This window comes from Morone saxatilis, unplaced genomic scaffold (genome assembly GCF_004916995.1).
Source record: "Morone saxatilis isolate NCDOM2014 unplaced genomic scaffold, NCSU_SB_2.0 Contig17, whole genome shotgun sequence".
In the NCBI taxonomy this organism is placed as follows: Eukaryota; Metazoa; Chordata; class Actinopteri; family Moronidae; genus Morone; species Morone saxatilis.
In genome coordinates this window covers 8907896-8917562 of record NW_023339729.1, presented here as the reverse complement: position 1 = coordinate 8917562, position 9667 = coordinate 8907896, and the positions used below count along the sequence as shown (strand labels likewise).

Below are 9667 nucleotides of genomic sequence, written 5' to 3'. Positions count from 1 at the left end.
TGTTTAACTAGCTTTTGGAAGAGCCCTCTGTAGATATAAACGTCTCATTCAAGTGATTATCCACTAATTATTTAATTTCTTTTGATTTTTTTTTATGTCCCCTTTTATATTAACTGGCCTATTCGTCTAAGAGTCAAAGGTATAAAACAAAACACACCTATGAATATTATATTCCATCAAATCTTACACACTTGACCTTTAAATATGCCCTTGTTACCATGATACACTGCATTATGTACCATGTGAGAACAGACAGCTTGAAGGTAGTAGCAACAGTAACAAGGGGGTTGGGACTAAGCAAATGGTCAGTTGCATAATAGTGGTTCAGTGCTTTGTTTTGCAAGTCACCAGTGTGGCATGTGCACATACACACTACACATATATTAAGTTGAGGTACTCACATTTACTGTGGCATCACATATTGTCCGTGACTCCTGCATGGTAATGAGGCAGAAGGCTGTCATGGAGGCATCCGAATCTGTGCCTTGAACATCACCCTACACATACACACACACACACACACACACACACACACACAAACATGTTTTGAAGATGATAGTCAGTGACATGTAATTGTTTTCATATTGATTAGCTATTTTTGTATCATCAAGATGAGGAATTGATGTTAATGAAAGCAATGAACGCACAATCATCTCTCCGTGGTACACACGTCCAACTTCTTTAAATATGCCATCAGGTTGCTGTGCATTCAGAATCAGAAACTTTACAGCGTCACAGATGACGTGGTTTTGCACTGTGATCAGATCTTTGGCCATGGCAAACACCTTGGCAACATACGCTGTCAGCCTTAGAGAGCAGAGGAGAGGTTGTGTGATAGTTTTGTTTTTTATTTGCACATGAAATACATACTCAGAATTTAAATTTAGGGAAGATGTGTGAATAAGTACATATGAGTTCATAAATGTTGAGATGCCTCACCAGGTGCTACTTGGGCGATGAGTCCACACAGAAAAAGATCCATCCTTTTTACGATAGGTAAGCTCAAGCTCATAGCCTGGACACAAACAAAAACACACAACCTCTTCACTGACTGCCATTTATTGCTCTACTGAAGCGTGCATATTTTGTCTGTGATTATAGCATATTTCCAGGCATAGCATAGGTTTTTGTTTGAATAAGAAAATTTGTTTGAAAATGGTTGTAGTCTATCTGTGTTGTATTGACCCCATTTATTTTCATTGTCACTCACTTGGATTGGTGCAGTGGTAGCGTGCATTGCTGTCTATCATACTGTCTTTTTATATGACACTCCTGCCAAGTCAGAAACTTTACCAATTCCAAACAGAGGATGATACATCTGGCCTACCAGTTTTGATGTGTTGGAGGGCTTCCTTGCGTTTGTCAAAACCCACAGCTTCCCACTGGTTGGTTTTATCCAAATATGTGGTTGCAATGACAGGCAGGGTCATGTGGATCATGGTCTGCTCTCCACAGCCTGAGGGCTGGTAGATCAGACTACCCATTGATTTACCACTTATGGCATTCTCCACAAGTGCAGATACTTGTTCTCTTCCTGTATGAACAAACAGAAAAACCAAAATGTTATAAATCAACTGGAAGAAATAACTAAAGGTCCCCCATGACCAGTGAAGTGGTTATTTCCCAATAAGAACAATACAAATTTAATTCAATGTAGACGTGATTGTTCAGATGCTGTATCACATAACAAGCCCAAATACATTATATCTCACCTGTCACAGAGATCTGTGTGCTAGTAGGTGTGTTTGGAGCCACATCCTTCCTCGGAATTTCATTGTTCATAATTACTTTTTGTGTACCACCTGAAGGGAGAAACAGTGGACAAGTTGGGGGATTAGTTAGCAAGTGATAAATATATTATTATTATATATTACTAAATGTACTGTATAATAGCTGTAGCTGTTTAATGGGTGAACTCACCTTCACCTTTATTAGCTGGGTCTAGAGTTACATTCTTAGGAGTTTTAACCAGTACACCATGAGGCTTGAAAAACAACAGTTGGAAAAAACATTAGAAATCACAATTATTTTTGAATAATCTTTACATGCTGATGTGTAAGAAAATACAATATGACTGGCTTGGTACAATTCTTTCTTGGTCTTTCAAGCTGTTAATTTCCAATTTCCAATGAACCATGTTGGTTTTAACATGACCACAATCGCTCCACATGGTTATTATTGTAACCATGATGGCAAAAATCCTGTAACCTTAAAGATCCCCTCCACTCAAAAAGGTATCTTAGTTTATGTCCCCTAAAATGTCAGACCTTGACTTTACTGACTTTTATATCTGTGCAAGGTTTGACTAGACAGGTATTAACATTTCTCTACTGAAGGATGAAGATGTCTGTACACTTCAAATCTGATTCAACTGTACCCGTTCAAGCTAGATTGTGTACGTAACAAATTTAAAAGCCAATCATTGTCTATCAGATGTGACTAACAAAGCAATCTGAAACCTCCAGCACAGAGCGAACCGTCAGTACAGAGAGAAAATGATCGACCCACACAATAAGTTTGGCATTGACTTTGTTTTGAACTGGCCCTGCAAGATTTCTCCCACAAATATATTTGTAACCAGAGACAATTCAGACAGTTAACGTTAGCATCTAACCAGTGGTTGGGGAAGTATTTAGGTCCATTGAGTAAAAGTATTAATACCAGCTACTATGAATTCTGCATTCTTAACCTTACTACGGTAAAACTATGTGAGTATTATCGCAAAATGTATTGAAAAAAATCATTATATATGATGTTTTTGTATTAATATTACTGCTGAATTAATGTTGCATTTTACTGCTGTATTAAGCTCAAGCTGATTTTTTATATGCTATATATACTGTTGGGTGGTTTTAGCATTGGTGCCCTACATCTTGGCCATGATGCCGGAATAATTTGTATTTGTTAAAGGCCAAAGTGGCTTTGCCCTAAAAATGACAGGTCTGGCATAGTGAAGGTTGGATCTTCCTTCAACCATGTACTGCGTAATAACAATCTGACAATGTGAACACACTGTAACATCATAGCAGATATTATATGTTTCACAAGCATTGACCCTGTGAAAGCCACTGCCAGTTACAAGCTAACAAACATCTTAAACTAATAAAAGATGCTAATTACACTACTCACCAACAGTCTCCTCATCTGAGTCTGACTGAGGCTCAAACATATAGGCCATAGTTATATCTCTCTCTCTCTATCTCTCTATGTTTTCTCTAATGCTAGCCATCTTGATGCTACCTGCTCTTTCATTGGTCAACCTAGCAAGTAGTGGTGTGCAGGGTATTCATAGATCCAGAATCAAAGAAAGAGCTTCCAGCCCCTTGTCATTTTTTTGTATGGAAAAAATGTTCATCATAGCAGAGTATTTTAATGTACATTAAAACATAGAACTTAGAACTTTCCCTAAACCTAACCAAGATTGTTTTGTACTTTAACCTAACTTACACTTAATCATAGCATTGTCAGATCATAAAATTGATAATCTTAATAATCATAATTTGTCAAGATTTTATACAGCACAGACAAATGGCATCGTCCTGCCGACAGGGAGATCAGGTCAGAACGTGCTTCTATGTTGTTCTTGAGTTCTGATGTGGTATAAAAAGCTTTAAACCCACTACTGTGTTTCCTCTTACCAGCCACCCCGTCAGCCAATCCTTCAATGTTCCGCATTGAGCGATGAGTCTTTAACAGCTGCTTTGACCTCAATGCGATATTGTCCTTCCTTCATGGGAATAATGATGAAGGGTACCGATCGTGTAGTTAGGGACCCAACTTTAACCTCCTGACGATACTTCCCACGCTTATGAGCTGAGCTGCATACATGTTCCTCCTCAATCAGATCCACACGCACCTTTACAACAAGACACAGATGGAGAAAGAGACTGAGGTATGTGTACTTGATCAACGATGATGACCTCACACGGAGCGAATAGAAAAGATCATCAGTTTTATTTTAGGTTACATAACAATGGTGCATCCCAAGTTTAAAGAAATGTAAGGCTTTACAATCTTTTCTAGAAGATCAATGTGAATGGAAAAGCGAATTTAAATATTGTAGATATTGCAGAAAGTTAGCCCCAGTTTCCCAGTTCTTTCAGACTTACGGTGATAGAATCAGGGCTGTAGTTGTGGAGGATTGCCTTAATTTCTATCTGCTCTCCTCTGACAGCAGAGTAGGGAAGTCTGAGATCAATGAAGAACTCCTTGCGGACAATGATCTTTAACGGATTGCCAACACAGATTCCTTAAGCATGTGATAGATACAAAATACAAGTGATGAAACAGAGATAAAAAAATGTGTAAGGAGTGGATGGAGACAAGACTTTTATAGACATACAACTAAAACTGAAGACAGAGTTTAATCATTGAATCTTCACCATGAGTTCTTGACAGACTAATGCCAATGAATTGCCAGGTTGTGATTGAGTCTTGTAAAGGAACATTTTCCACAACTGATGTGGTGTCACTGAAACATAGAAAATTGTGTTACACTCCGATAGGTAAAGTGTAGCTTTAAATTCTGGTGGTGTTATTAATGAAATTATCAGTGTATTTATTTTGTGTGTATAGGTTTCAGTTGACTTACCATTTTGTTTGGTGTTGATTGCAAGAAGGCAGTTTTAGATCTTTCCACAGCCAACTTTCAGGGAAGTTTGAGCGAGAAACAATTTCACTGATGTCCATGTAACTGTTGTCACCTAAAGTGTAATAAAATGGTTACCATTTTTACTGTTTGCTATACCAGAATGATCATGGATAGTAACCACCCAGCCCTCCCTCCATCCCATGTCCCTGTCTCTTACTGCGAGCCAGTTGGAGGTTGTCCTCCTTCCTCTCAGCTCGCTGTCTTTTCATCTCCTTACAACAATGCAGAAAGGCCTCGACACAAGCTGCACCGTCTGTGATGTACTCGCTGCGCCTCTCACAGGTGTATAAAACAGGAATGTCCTTTATGCCATCCAAACAACAGTCACGTTGCAGTTGGTCTTTATATTGACTCACTGGAAAGCAAGACAGTTGAGGAGGAGAGACAGAGGTAAGATGCTATAAAGTACAAGAAGATGGGTAAGTTGTAAACAAAGCATTCTAAAATAAGAAAAATTTGAAAGAGAAATTGTTATGTAATATTTAGTTTTGCCCTCTATCCTTCGACCCTTGAAAGAAACTGAGAAACCTGCACAAGACATGCAATAAAAGTAGCAGTATGGAGAAACACTGACATATTAAGGAAGTAAAGTATAAAGTGTAATGGGCCCAGGACAGCATCATTTCCGATGGGAAACAGAACAGGGCTCTTATCAAACCCACCAGACTCCAAAAAAAAGAGTAATCTTACCTAAAAGGAAAAAATAGGAGTTATTGGTCTACATCTGGTTCATTAGTTTGTGTTATTGTGTGACTTTGGTGACGAAACTAACATGGTAAAACACCAATGACAGTCTGGTGCCTTTGAAGAAAGCATAGATGGATATAATGGCTTCAGTTTACTGTCGGCAGCATGGTGAAGTGGTGAAAATATTCAGTTTCTTGAAAGATACTGCCAGAGCGGGGTGCACTGTACTTATATAGTGCCTTTCTAGTCTTCCAACCACTCAAAGCGCTTTTACATTACATGCCACGTTCTCACACAATCGATGGTAAAGGCCATCAAAATTAGAAATTCGGTCATTCACATTCAAACACTGATGCATAGGTTTGGGTTCAGTATCTTGCTCATGGACACTTCGACATGCAGCAGGACCAGCCAGGGATTGAACCGCCAACCTTCTGATTAGTGGATGACCCACTCTTCCTCCTGAGCCACAGCCTTACTGGTTACTGTACAAAAGCACCCAATGTTTATAACTTTATTCACTGATTTTGTTTAAACTAGATCACAATTTATGGAGAAAATATTTTCTGGTTTTCCCTCCGATGTTCTCTGGCTGCTCTACTTCAAATTTCAGTGATTTATGGACATCCCAACAATAAAGTGGAGTGGTCTTACAACACAGATGTCCTGTACAAAAAGGGCCAAAGTCGTCTACATCTGCTAAAGAGACTGAGGTCCTTCAGTGTGTGCAGGACACTGTTTCTTCGACACTGCGGTGGCATCTGCAATCCTTTATGCAGTAGTCTGTTGAGGAGCTGGAAGCACAGAGAGAGACTGAATGAGACTGAACAAACTGGTTAAGAGGGCTATTTTTGACCTTTGCTGCCCTCTAGACTCCATAGAGTCCATGTTAGCCAAGCTGACATCAAACATGAACAACACCTCTCAGAAGTGTTAGAGAGGAATCCTCCATGCATGCTTCACCTTATATATGCTTCCTTTAGGCAACATGATTAGTGGAGTGAAAACAGTGTTCAATTTGTGGTATGCAGAAGGATATTTAGGTTCATATCTACTGATGCCGCCAAGCCAGTTGAAATTATGCGGATTAGCGTTAAATTGATAAAATTGCCTTAGATTTAGAAAACCAGGGCGCTCGGTGCTTACTAAGACTTGCGTGATTCGCTACTGTAGAAGTGTGGGGCGTACACTTACACGTGAAGAGTTGCCGTACGCACAAAGAAAAATTTCAGCATTGTATCAAAACGTGCGAGCACGAGAATCTCACGGTCGATGTCTTTGTATCGCAGATCAACGGTGAATTGAGCACACGATGCACGCGGTGCAGCACGCCTGCCGACCCTGTTCCCTCCCAAGAATAGCCGATTTGAATATGCTAACTTAGTATAATAGGCCGCATAGATTAGTACCTGTCTTTAGGGAAACATGGCAAGAAGCCAGGAAAAAAATGAAGTTACCGGAGTGTGAATGGAGGTGCTGCTGACGGAGGTAGGGGCTGACAGGCATAAACTCGGTAGGTCGGAAGAACCGCACCGCAGCGGAGGTGAAAAAGAAGGGTCAGATATGAAGACATATCTGCCCATCGCCAGAGCCTTCAGGCCACAAGGTTGGGGTGGAGTCCTGATATTACTAGGTAACTGATATTACGTTACGCTGTATTGTGAAAGGTTACGGGTACGTAAGACGTGACGTCACCACGCTCCCAGTGAGTGCTAGTTGCTGTTGTTGTGTGGGTGAGCCATGCTGATTGAGATGGCGGCCATCGGTGCGCACTTTATTGTTTAACTGGTTACAAATGGCGTACGCACGAATTGTTGTGTTCGCAAGACTCTGGACGTTAGTACATGAGGCCCCTGGAATTTTCTTATGTTAAACTGAAAAAAACTAAAAACCAAACTTCTTGGACTTGGCCCCAAAAACTTTCTAAACTCAAACTCAAACTCATAATCTAAAGAAATAGCTACTCTAGATGGCATTATCCTGCATTAATTTCTCTGCACTTGCTCCCTGTAAAATTCAGAATAGAATATAAAATCATCACCTACAAAGCTCTTCATGGTCAGGCACCATCATATCTTGAAGAGTTCATAGTACCCTATTTTCCATTTTCTATCTTTATTCAAGAGAGTGGTATTTTAGTTAATGACTCTTTGAACTCACATTCATACAGCCCTAGACTGGTAGGACAGAGTGATTAGTAAAACCCTGCTTCACACAGTAAATCAGGATTCATGTATCTGCCCAGAATATCAACCTTACTCGGAGCAATCTGTGTGATTCACCGCAGCTGAGTGTGGGATTCATGTTATGTTGAGTGGTCAGAAATGGTGATGAAGGCCGGTCCTGTGTCTTAACGCTTGTCAGTGAAAAAACATGTTGTGTTCCCTCCTCGAACACAGGCATAAAGAAAAGAGGAAAAGAGAAGCCTTGGTCCGTCATTCAAAACAAAAAATATTTCTTGTATTTGCAGCAGATTCATTAGTGGTTATCTTCTTGATGAATCAGAAAAGCATTTACTTTGTCCAAAAAGAGACTCCTTTAGTATGCACTCTCTTAATTAACTTTTCACTGCACAATTGATTTCCCCAAATTAAAAATTAAATAAATGGACTAGATATACATACACCCGTTATTTCATATAAAAAGTACTGGTTCTGATTAAATAAGAAATAATAGTAAAACAATAGACAACTCAAAAATTAATTTAGACCACGAGTATTGTGTAAGTCAAAGACATACGATGGCCAGCTTCAAACATTTTGAAAAACCTGAACTATGTGGCAGAAGATGACTGCATATGTGGTGATTCAGTAGAATCATGGTTCTTACCTAAGCTGCTGGTGACCTCCATTACAGTGTTTCTTCTTCTCCTGCTGGGGGCCGGACATTTCAATTCTAGAAATGCAACACAGACTAGTTTTTAACAGAGCCAAACAAGTTTGGACCCAGACTTGAGTTTTGCATGGTATAATTTATGTGATACTCTTAAAATCAAAGTAATTTAGACAGTGTCATTTAGTGTAGGGTGATAAAAATTGATCTACATTCTTATTTGTTGGACTATTAAAATGTAATAGTTAACAATAGTACATTTTAACATAAGCGAATGGACCATGATCAGCTCATTCAGCACTCACCATTGTTTGCTATTGGAAATATCTCAAAGGGCCAGTTAAACCAAAACCATTATGGGCCACAAGGTGGACCACAGTGCAGTTGTAATTTCCGTGCCCAGCACCCATGTTGTGCTAGTAGCAAATGTACTTGTGTGCAGTCATGGGTGTGTTGCTCTTAAAATGGTGTGGTCAGCACATTGTTGGTGCACTGCTATTTTAGGGCAGCAGAAATGCCAATTGAATATAATAATATAATATAATAAAGTCTTGTTGCTTACACATAAGGACACACAACAGTGCTCCTCATTCTCAGTTAAATATTGGTGCATTTGTAGTCTAAATGCAGTCTAATGCAGTTGTGGATGGGACATCTGTGCCTGGTGGTCACTGGCGTCAGTTCTCTGAACAGATCTAAAATTGTTCTATATCTACTCTGTTTTTTTCAGAAAAACTGTTCACTTCTCCAAATTGCTGTATCTGCCATTTAAAGCAACATTATGTAACTTTTCTACTATAAAATAACAGCGTCTCTATCAAAACACTGAGTTGTAATATAATGTGGTAGATATGGATATGGAGTTGTATATGTGAATGAGGCCTCTGTTATTCCTGTTGTTGCACTGTAACTTTTGGTTTTCGGTTAGGTCAAGTAAGTAACACTTTATGCTGACAGACCACCAACTATGTCACTGATTTTGTAGAAACTGACTGGCGTCGTGCCATAGCTAAATGCAGAGGTGAAGACACTTAAGAGGACAATAGAGGAAGTTAAATACAAGGCTGCAAACAGATGATGAGCTGCCTTCTTGCTGTTACTTGACTATGTTCTGGCTCACTATGTTTTTTGTTGTTGCACTTACTTGATGTTTGGCTGTGTTAGAAATGTTGTCGACTCGCTAGCTTTTGATCATAGGTAATGTAATCATAGGAAACACAAACTCTGAAACTCTGTATGGTATAATGTAATTTGGGTGAAAAGACCCTTTAAGATGCAGTTCTTCTACTGTCCACTTAATGCTTGCACCTAAAAATGGCATATGAATGATGATGAAAACCCCAAACTTCTACACCCACTTCTCCTAACTAGTAATATTTCATTGAGACAATAGCCTAAAGAGGGGTATGTTCAGGGGAGGGAAGAGTAAAGTAGTGTCACCTTGTCTGTAGGGAGTCCCAGAGGCCGTGCTGGACTCGAACAACAGCCCAGCATCGT

The 9667-nt window shown here is 39.5% G+C and overlaps 1 protein-coding gene across 1 annotated transcript in view; it reads left to right on the top strand.

Annotated features, from left to right (window-relative positions):
• Positions 1-9667, top strand: part of LOC118326569 (complement C3-like) — a gene marked incomplete in the record, with an annotated part of 27432 nt that overhangs the window by 2243 nt on the left and 15522 nt on the right.